At 41.9% G+C, this 11593-nt stretch overlaps 1 protein-coding gene across 1 annotated transcript in view; it reads left to right on the top strand.

Annotated features, from left to right (window-relative positions):
• The first annotated feature begins 3445 nt into the window (after positions 1-3445).
• Positions 3446-11593, top strand: part of LOC108442174 (phosphoinositide 3-kinase regulatory subunit 6) — a 45840-nt gene continuing 37692 nt past the window's right edge. The window contains exons 1-2 of the mRNA XM_037536376.1: positions 3446-3560; positions 5050-5200. The gene's annotated coding sequence lies outside the window, so the exon portion shown is untranslated. The remainder of the gene's footprint in view (positions 3561-5049; positions 5201-11593) is intronic.

Here is an 11593-nt window from a genome sequence, read left to right as displayed (position 1 = left end):
AATTAGCCCTGCTTTAAACTGCATATTTTAGGCAACGATTAATAGGTATTATAGTAAAGTTTCCATTGAGTGCCTAATAAACTGGCTAATTAGTGTTCTCTGCTACCATAACAGCGATTGATGTTTTAGTGAACAATGATTTAGTTTTCCTAAATCATTCCGCAGTATATTAAAGTAATAGAGAACATTAAGCAGCCAGTTTATTAGACACTCAATTGAATGTTTTTAGGCACTATTAGGTATTTAATTGTAAATTTTCGCGTCAATTTTGCACCTACAATTTAACGCAACCGTAAAATAACAGCTTTAAAATCATTTCGATGCTACTTTGAATTATAGCAGAGAGAATGTCTCTGTCTTCGCCACTCCAGGCCAGAACTCCTGCTATAGTGCTATGTAACTTTGGAGGAGCAGCCTGAGAACCTCTCCTGAGAGCTGTGTAACACTTTACAGAACCACATCACACAGCAACAACTCAGCAAGTACAAAAAGAAGCAGCTCAGTATTCCCAGCATGGACATCACAGCAGAGGCTGCGAAGAGAGGGAAAAAGACGCTTTTAGAGATAGAGAGGAACAGTAGGGGGGAGTCCAAGAGCAAAAAATATATATAAAAACTCTTAAAACTCTTTTAATAAAAACTCTTTTAAAGCAGGAGTGGGTGATTTTGTGGAGACCAGTACGTGTAAGCTAGTTTTTTGAAAAACTAGCTTTCACTTTCAGCTCCTTCAGGTTTCTCCGCTGTTGGAAAGCCACACCAGTGGTCATTCTGGTTTGACCTCTTGCTTTCCAACCTCTTTCTGTTCAAAGCCTTTTCCACTTCAGTCTTTCTTTCTTTCTTTCTGTAGCAGTGTGAGCTGTTGTAGATACCTGTGTAACATTCTCTGCCGTTCTTGTGAGCCAGCCTCTCAGTTGTGAGTGTGTTTTTCTTTAAACTCCATTAATGTGCCATCTTACTCCATAATGAAATGCTAGGTTAATGTTTCCTGCTTGAAATTTGCTTAGTCAGTGTTCAATTATGTAAGATGTAATTGTTATCTGCCTGTATATTATTCCTTGTCTTCTTCTTTTTCTTCTTCTTCTGGTGCGCTTTATACCGCTTTTTGATCTGGTGTGTGGTTTTCATACAACAGTTATTCATATCTCGTTTTTTCCTATAGGAATGAATGGGCCGCACAAGTCTACTGCACTTCTGCTCGACCTAAAAGCACCATTTAACATACAGTATCTCAGGGCAGGCCTCTGAGCACAAACTCAATGTTGTTCTGACCTGCACTCATCTGTCTGTCATTTTTTTCTTATCAAACTGCATCTACTCACCCATTGCAGGTCCCCAAGCTCTAATCCACAGTCACACTGACTCACTCCTCTATGGGTCATTTTATATCGCTTGTTCCTCCAATAGACTCCCATTCACTTTCAAAGACACCTAACAACCAATTGACAATTGACGAAAAAACACTCAGTAAACACTCTGCACACCATTGCAACTTCCTAGGAACACCTTAGCAACCAACACTTGCCTAACAACCCCTTAACAACTGTGACTAATGAACTGTGTTAGGAAATGAGCTGCTTTAGCTAAAAGTACGCCCGGGTTCGATTCCCCAGCCAGGCAGGGAATCAGCTCCTCATTCACCAGCTTGTTGTTTGAAGTTTCCCGTTCCACTTTGAGTGGTGTGGGAATATTCAACCGAGAAGCTGGCGAATGAGAAGCTGACTTCAGCCTCGTATAAAGTCGAACGCTAAGAAACATTTCTTTTACAAGAAACTGTTCTACTTTTGTGGAAAGGTAAGCTATCCTGCCATGCCAATTTTTGTTTACATTATATATTTTTTAGTCTACACTAGGACGTTAGGACATACTGAGACACATTCAAATCCAAGATGGTCAAACATTACTTATAAAATGGACATAAAATGTTGTGGTCTCCCAAAGTGGATTGATTTTCGATGAAAGGAATATACTATACTTTAGCTGAGCCCTGGGCTAGGCTGACTATAACAGCTTAAATATTCGATTTTTCTCAGTTTTAAAGGCTACAGTGACAGACCAACATGTCGGCACATCATTCACTGAGACAAAAATAAGCTTCTTTGTGTAGAAGATGATAATTTCACACATGTAAGCGTCACAGCTTGCTAAGTGCTGGGGTAAAAGCTTCCAGCATTGTCAGCTAGTCTAGCCTGGCAGCTCGAAAACGTAGATGCAAACTTAAAACACAGGCAGCTGAAAAATGCATTTGTTTGCGCCTGGACACCAGTCAGTTTAGTCTGGAGCTGTGGGTTTCCACTCGGACCATAATTAGAGCTTTATAATAATAACTTTGTGTGCCAAAACATTTTTAACCATCCTCATTGCTGGACCAGGAGCGCGGTCTCTCACTGGCCACTTTATTAGAAACAAACACCTTGTGCTTCTACTGGCCACTTTATTAGAAACACCTGCCTTGCGCTTCCACCCCCTGGCCACTTTATAAGAAACACCTTGTACTTCCACCCCCTGGCCACTTTATAAGAAACACCTTGTACTTCCACCCCCTGGCCACTTTATTAGAAACACCTTGTACTTCAACTCACTGGCCACTTTATTAGAAACACCTGCCTTGCGCTTCCACCCCCTGGCCACTTTATAAGAAACACCTTGTACTTCCACCCCCTGGCCACTTTATTAGAAACACCTTGTACTTCAACTCACTGGCCACTTTATTAGAAATACCTTGTACTTCAACTCACTGGCCACTTTATTAGAAACACCTTGTACTTCAACTCACTGGCCACTTTATTAGAAACACCAACCTTGTACTTTCACTTACTGGCCACTTCACTAGAAATACCTTGTGCTTCCACTAGATGGCCATTTTATTAGAAACACCTACCTTGTACTTCCACTCACTGGCCACTTTAGGTGTGCAGTGTATCAGCCCACTCTACTCCATCCACCATGAACACATGGATACTGTCAGCATAGCAGTGATGATGACATGATAGTGTGTGTGGTGCTGGTACGAGTGTGTCAGACACAGCAGTGTTGCTGGAAATACATCAATATCACTGCTAGGTTGACAGTATACACTCCACCCAAACATATTCAGCCAAAAGCTGATCTGTGGTCAGAAACTGTGCATTAATGTGGGTCTAGTGGACGTCTGACTCAAACTGTGCTACTCCCTCTAATTACACACCAGCAAGGTGGAGCTATGACAGAAGGGTTTCCAATAAAGTGGCCCGGCAGTGGAATAATAATCATTAGTAAGGGAATGGATTCTGTGACCGAATGACTGGCTCTGTGTTCGCGGCGGAAAAAATGTATCAGCAGCGCTGGAATTAGTAAGCAAACGCAAGGTCACTTCTCTGCCCCAGGCAACCTCTCAGCCACTCAGCTGCTGCGTCTTACTTCCCCTGAAGTTGTCACGTCATGTCTCCAGTTCCTCCTCCAGTCGCTGACGGTTACCTTCGAGCTCATTTGTGGCCTTCGCCCTGCACAGCTGCTGCTTTAGAGACACTTCATGCGTGTGGTTTGTGAAATACAGCCGCAGGACACGAACAGCTGCAGACAGAGGTTTGGATGCTTCTGATTGAATGTATGTTGTTCGTAATCTGAATAACTATGTTTGGTATCATTTCAAAAAAGTTGGTTCTTTAGTAAAGCTCTTTAGTAAAGACAATAGGTTTTATATAGAATCATTTGCATGCTTAAAATAGTTCTTTGCGTGGGGAAGAGGTTCTTCGGATTGACGGAGAATGTGGTGTTTATGAAAATGCTTCTGTATAGCACCAAAAACATTCTGCTATTGTTACAAGCTTGACGATGTGACAATAGAACCACATGCAACACATTTTCCATCACTCTGAAGAATCATTTCACCAAGCAGAGGACGTAACACCACTGTCATTACTGAAGAACCCTTGAAGAACCATCTTTTAAGATTGTATGATTAGATTGGTCTAAAGCAGAGGTGCCCAAATTTTGTGAGCAAAGAGAGAAAAACAACTTACAAAAACAAATAAAGAAAGAATGTTAGAAGTTTTTGGTGTTGAAATACTTCGTTTACTTCTAAACTGGACGATCTAAAAGGGGACATTTGATTTGTTTGTATTATATTTTAGTTTTTCGTACTTGTATTCGTTTTAATTTTGTGCTTCTGTTAAATTGACCAAAAGAATCATTTTAATGGCAAATTAAGTGAGACAAACACACTTTTGTGCCGTGTTGCTTAATGCATTTGAGTGATTTGTGCTCAGGTTTGAAGAACGTGGAATAAAAGACGTCTCACATACAAACGTTAAAGGGGAGTTCCACCAGTTTTGCAGTGTGTGTGATTCAGAGTGGTTTGGTGGAAAATAGTTAAGTTGTCTTTACAGTGGTGGTGATAGGAACCAGGCGTCGTCATGACTACAACACAAATATATATTTTATTTACTATGCAGGACCACCTAGACACCTAGAACGGAGTGTTTCACACCAAACCACTCTGGACCACTATGAGACTGTTCACCATTTAATGTACAAACTTTGAAAAATCGGCTGAAAGACCTTTGGATCTGAGACAGCTGAGGCCTTCACTCTTGAAAAAGATGTTCTTCATAGGTTCTTTAGTAAAGACAGTGGATCTATATGGAACCATGACCCACTCACAGAACCTTTTGTATACCTAAATTGTTCTCTGCATGGTGCAATGATTCTTCAGATTGATGAAGAATGTGATGGTTCTACAAATCACCAAAAAGGGTTCTGCTATTTTTACAAGCTTGACACTGGTGCTATAAAGAACCACTCCATTCTCCATCGATCTGGTGAACCATTTCACCAGGCGGAGAACCACGCAAGCATGAAACAGTCCTACCATGGTTCTAAGTATACCCACTGTCTTTCCTATATGTTTAAGAGTGAACGTATGGAGTTAAGTTTGTGAATCTCTATGTTCTCAGAGTGGTCAGGCCTGGTCTTCTTGAAGCTTGCTGGAGAAGCTTGCTGAGCTCCTCCTGAAGCAGGAGTGACGTCTTCTGTGTGAGGCTCCTCTGAGTAACCTTCACTCTCTCTCTGAAAGCTCTGTGTGTGCAGAGAACAGCAGGTGTGTGAGAGTCTGCAGCTGCACTGGCAGAGCGAGAGCTGTGACTAAAACAGAGAAAGCACTGAAACTGACCTCAAGACTGACCATTTGTGGGCAGGCCCTTCATCGTCAGCACACCTAAAGTATGGTAAAGTCAAATTTCCTCAACCTTTCACCCTTTTCTTCTCCAGATAAGTCTGACTCTGTCTTTGTTCGTGTTTCTGCCTCGTGTCCTCATTTCTGGGCCATTATGTAACTCTTATTTTGTTTCCCTGGTTTCTGTGAAGCACAGAGTTTATTTATTTATTTATTTTATTCACTTATTTTTACCAGCTGTTGGCCGTTTTTCATTTGGTTTGTTTTTAAGCAGTTCGTTTTTGCAGACTCTGTACTTTGAAGATCACCGAGCTCATAGTTTTTCAGCATTAGTGTTACAATTAGAGATGTTGATGATTAACCGATGAACCAGTGACTGAAACGAAAACATGAATGTGCAGCCTGTGCTTTCAGTTAACTCTCCGGTTCACATTTCAATAGCAGGTTTCTTCGTTCACCTTAAAGACCGTTTATAAGGGTAGACGAGTGAGACGTGTTCCGGTAGCTCAGCTTAGTGATGCATAACTTTGGCTTTTCTCCCCGACTCTCATCTTCTCGACTGAGCTGTCAGAGCTGTGGAGTCCACAAGTGCTCTTTACTGTCAGTCCACATGCAGCTTTCTTATAGCACAACACACAATACCAACATATCACACAGAACCACACACATTACACAGGACTACACACACTACACAGAACTACACACACTACACACATTACACAGGACTACACACACTACACACACTACACAGGACTACACACACTACACACATTACACAGGACTACACACACTACACACACTACACAGGACTACACACACTACACACATTACACAGGACTACACACACTACACACACTACACAGAACTACACACACTACACACATTACACAGGACTACACACACTACACACACTACACAGGACTACACACACTACACACATTACACAGGACTACACACACTACACACACTACACAGGACTACACACACTACACACACTACACAGGACTACACACACTACACAGAACTACACACACTACACACATTACACAGGACTACACACACTACACAGAACTACACACACTACACACACTACACAGGACTACACACACTACACACATTACACAGGACTGCACACACTACACACTACACAGGACTACACACTACACACATTACACAGAACTACACACACTACACACACTACACAGAACTACACACACTACACACACTACACAGAACTACACACACTACACACATTACACAGAACCACACACATTACACAGAACCACACACATTACACAGGACTACACACACTACACAGAACTACACACACTACACACATTACACAGGACTACACACATTACACAGAACTACACACACTACACACACTACACAGAACTACACACACTACACACATTACACAGAACTACACACACTACACACATTACACAGAACTACACACACTACACAGAACTACACACACTACACACACTACACAGAACTACACACACTACACACATTACACAGAACTACACACACTACACAGAACTACACACACTACACACACTACACAGGAATACACACACTACACACATTACACAGGACTACACACACTACACAGAACCACACACATTACACAGGACTACACACACTACACAGAACCACACACACTACACACATTACACAGAACTACACACACTACACAGGACTACACACACTACACACACTACACAGGACTACACACACTACACACATTACACAGAACTACACACACTACACAGAACTACACACACTACACACACTACACAGAACTACACACACTACACACATTACACAGAACTACACACACTACACAGAACTACACACACTACACACACTACACAGAACTACACACACTACACACATTACACAGAACTACACACACTACACAGGACTACACACACTACACAGAACTACACACACTACACACACTACACAGAACTACACACACTACACACATTACACAGAACTACACACACTACACACACTACACAGAACTACACACACTACACACATTACACAGAACTACACACACTACACAGAACTACACACACTACACACACTACACAGAACTACACACACTACACACATTACACAGAACTACACACACTACACAGAACTACACACACTACACACACTACACAGGACTACACACACTACACACATTACACAGGACTACACACACTACACAGAACCACACACATTACACAGGACTACACACACTACACAGAACTACACACACTACACACATTACACAGGACTACACACACTACACAGAACCACACACACTACACACATTACACAGAACTACACACACTACACAGGACTACACACACTACACACACTACACAGGACTACACACACTACACACATTACACAGAACTACACACACTACACAAAACTACACACACTACACACACTACACAGAACTACACACACTACACACATTACACAGAACTACACACACTACACAGAACTACACACACTACACACACTACACAGAACTACACACACTACACACATTACACAGAACTACACACACTACACAGGACTACACACACTACACAGAACTACACACACTACACACACTACACAGAACTACACACACTACACACATTACACAGAACTACACACACTACACACATTACACAGGAATACACACACTACACACATTACACAGGAATACACACACTACACAGAACTACACACACTACACACACTACACAGAACTACACACACTACACACACTACACAGAACTACACACACTACACACATTACACAGGACTACACACACTACACAGAACTACACACACTACACACATTACACAGAACTACACACACTACACACACTACACAGAACTACACACACTACACACATTACACAGAACTACACACACTACACACACTACACAGAACTACACACACTACACACATTACACAGAACTACACACACTACACAGAACTACACACACTACACACATTACACAGAACTACACACACTACACACACTACACAGAACTACACACACTACACACATTACACAGAACCACACACATTACACAGGACTACACACACTACACAGAACTACACACACTACACACATTACACAGAACTACACACACTACACACACAACACAGAACTACACACACTACACACATTACACAGAACTACACACACTACACACATTACACAGGACTACACACACTACACACACTACACAGAACTACACACACTACACACATTACACAGAACTACACACACTACACACACTACACAGAACTACACACACTACACACATTACACAGGACTACACACACTACACACATTACACAGAACTACACACACTACACACATTACACAGGACTACACACACTACACACACTACACAGAACTACACACACTACACACATTACACAGAACTACACACACTACACACACTACACAGGACTACACACACTACACACATTACACAGAACTACACACACTACACACATTACACAGAACTTCACACACTACACACACTACACAGAACTACACACACTACACAGAACTACACACACTACACACATTACACAGAACTACACACACTACACAGAACTACACACACTACACACATTACACAGAACTACACACACTATACACACAACACAGAACTACACACACTACACACATTACACAGAACTACACACATTACACAGAACTACACACACTACACACACTACACAGGACTACACACACTACACACATTACACAGAACTACACACACTACACACATTACACAGAACTACACACACTACACACACTACACAGACACAGAACTACACACACTACACACACTACACAGAACTACACACACTACACACATTACACAGAACTACACACACTACACACATTACACAGAACTACACACATTACACAGAACCACACACACTACACACACTACACAGAACTACACACACTACACACATTACACAGAACTACACACACTACACACACTACACAGAACTACACACACTACACACACACTACACACACTACACAGAACTACACAGGACTACACACACTACACACATTACACAGAACTACACACACTACACACATTACACAGAACTACACACACTACACAGAACTACACAAAACTACACACACTACACACATTACACAGAACTACACACATTACACAGAACCACACACACTACACACACTACACAGAACTACACACACTACACACATTACACAGAACTACACACACTACACACATTACACAGAACCACACACACTACACACACTACACAGAACTACACACACTACACACATTACACAGAACTACACACATTACACAGAACTACACACACTACACACATTACACAGGACTACACACACTACACACATTACACAGAACTACACACATTACACACATTACACAGAACTACACACACTATACACATTACACAGAACTACACACACTACACACACTACACAGGACTACACACACTACACAGAACTACACACACTACACACATTACACAGAACTACACACATTACACAGAACTACACACACTACACACATTACACAGGACTACACACACTACACACATTACACAGAACTACACACATTACACACATTACACAAAACTACACACATTACACACATTACACAGAACTACACACACTATACACATTACACAGGACTACACACACTACACACATTACACAGAACTACACACATTACACAGAACCACACACACTACACACACTACACAGAACTACACACACTACACACATTACACAGAACTACACACACTACACAGAACTACACACACTACACACATTACACACACTACACAGAACTACACAGAACTACACACACTACACACATTACACAGAACTACACACACCACACACTACACAGAACTATACACACTATTCAGCGTGCAGAATATAGAATAAATACAAAGAACCATAAACACACAGATGAATAAATATACTTAATAGTAAATATACAGAACAATAAATACATACACTTGATAATAAACACATCAAACAATGAACACTAGGCACAATAACAAAACAGTTTATACACATATATGCATAAACACACACAGACACACGTGTGTGTATATACACCAGTCAGGTGTAACATCATGACCACCTCCTTGTTTCTACTCTCTCTCTACAGTTACAGACTGTAGTCCATCTGTTTCTCTGATACTCTGTTACCCTGTTCTTCAGTGGTCAGGACCCCCATGGACCCTCACAGGGCAGGTACTGTTTGGGTGGTGGGTCATTCTCAGCACTGCAGTAACATTGAGATGGCGGTGGTGGTGTGTTAGTGTGTGTTGCGCTGGTGCGAGTGGATCAGACACAGCAGTGCTGCTGGAGTTTTTAAACACTGTGTCCACTTTCTGTCCACTCCTACCTTGTTGGTCCACCTTGTAGAGGTAAAGTCAGAGACTACAGCTCATCTGCTGCTGCACAGTTTGTGTTTGTCATCCTCTAGTTGAGGATCCTGACCCCTGAAGAACAGGAGAAAAGAGGGGCTAACAAAGTATACACATTATGGCGTGACCCAAACTTTTGAGTGGTGGAGATAAGCCAATTTGTCTGTGTCTGTCGGTGTTACAGTAAAGGTGCAGACAGTGTTTGAGCTGCTGAAGCGACTCTGTTTTTGGACACTGCTTTTCTTTTTGAGGTCGAGGCTAATTATAACTCAGCCTAACGTGTTCCGCCTACACGTTTATAGAGAGAGAGAGACAGGATACACATCAGATCCTGTCCACCGCTCACTCGCTCTCTCTCTCTCTCTCGCTCTCTCTCGCTCTCTCTCTCTTTACAGGAAGTTTGTGGTTTGGTATGTTGCTGCTGAGGCAGCGGTGTGGACGCTGCTTGTTTTAGGCTTTTATTTCTCGGATCAGGGGCTTCACAGTAAGCCCACTCTGGCTGCAGCTCGTTGAGGTTAAGGGAGGTTACAGCAGGGCAGGTCATGAGATGAAACAGTAATCTGTGCGAGGAGGAACATTAATGCACACATGCACTATCCTCTGCATTGGTGTCACCTAGTGAGAGAGTCAGTGAGCAGAGTGCTGCAACCAGTGACAACATAATGAGCTCACTGTGTGCTAATATAAGCGCATTCACCCTCAAGGCTCCACAAAGACACGTGTCAGAATCTGTGTTTAATCCTGTACCTTAATTAAGATTTTCCAGGTGAAAGGTAGGCATTTATACCTTTTTAATAATCTAATGTTTCAAAACAGAAGAATAAAATAAAGAGCCTGGAGATGAGAGGAGTCAGTTCAACTCAGAAAATAAAATTTAATTGGATTATGATTTATGTTCCCTGACTGAAGGTGCTGAGATGTACCCTTGATGGTCCCACCCCAGTGACAAGAGGAGAAGTTTCATAC

This window comes from Pygocentrus nattereri, chromosome 30, assembly GCF_015220715.1.
Source record: "Pygocentrus nattereri isolate fPygNat1 chromosome 30, fPygNat1.pri, whole genome shotgun sequence".
Classification (NCBI taxonomy): domain Eukaryota; kingdom Metazoa; phylum Chordata; class Actinopteri; order Characiformes; family Serrasalmidae; genus Pygocentrus; species Pygocentrus nattereri.
The sequence above is the reverse complement of the archived record's forward strand: the minus strand, read 5'-3'. Positions and strand labels throughout refer to the sequence as shown.